At 57.1% G+C, this 536-nt stretch overlaps 1 protein-coding gene across 1 annotated transcript in view; it reads right to left on the reverse strand.

Annotated features, from left to right (window-relative positions):
* GATAD2B (GATA zinc finger domain containing 2B) overlaps positions 1 to 536 on the reverse strand; it is a 14,212-nt gene that overhangs the window by 12,792 nt on the left and 884 nt on the right.

Consider the following 536-nt stretch of genomic DNA (forward strand, 5'->3'; position numbering starts at 1 on the left):
CGCTGGCCACGTGCCTTTTCATACGGCCCAGGATACGGTTGGTTTTCCGGGCTGCCAGCGCACGTTGCCGGCTCACGTCCCGCTTTTCATCCACCAAAACATCACAGGAAGGTCTCAGCACTTTGCACCTACTTAAAACAGGACTCCCCCCCGTTCTGCTCCTCAGCCTGTTAGCCAAGCCTGAGCTGGCTCGGTATCCAAACCAAGCCAAAAATCAAAATCGTTAACATTTGCTTCCTTCTCTCTCGCAAGAAAGCTGAAATAAGAACAGAGGCGGGATGCACCGGTGCTGTGCAGCACATGGGACGGGCTCTCACGTGCGACCCTCTCGCTCCAACTCCCCCACGCAGAACCTGGCTGCAGGGCTCGGCTGCGGAAATTGAGTTGCCAGAGTTCACCGCTGATAAAAATCAGGTGTGCGCGCAGCGCGCGCACGGAGAGCGCGAAGAACGCCAAAGCTCCTCCTGGAAAACAGACACAGCTCACCAGCACTCGATCGCTCGGGCAAGTGCTTCTCAGGAGCAGTCTCAGGCTCA

The sequence above is a fragment of the Phaethon lepturus genome, unplaced genomic scaffold (assembly GCF_000687285.1).
Source record: "Phaethon lepturus isolate BGI_N335 unplaced genomic scaffold, ASM68728v1 scaffold33124, whole genome shotgun sequence".
In the NCBI taxonomy this organism is placed as follows: domain Eukaryota; kingdom Metazoa; phylum Chordata; class Aves; order Phaethontiformes; family Phaethontidae; genus Phaethon; species Phaethon lepturus.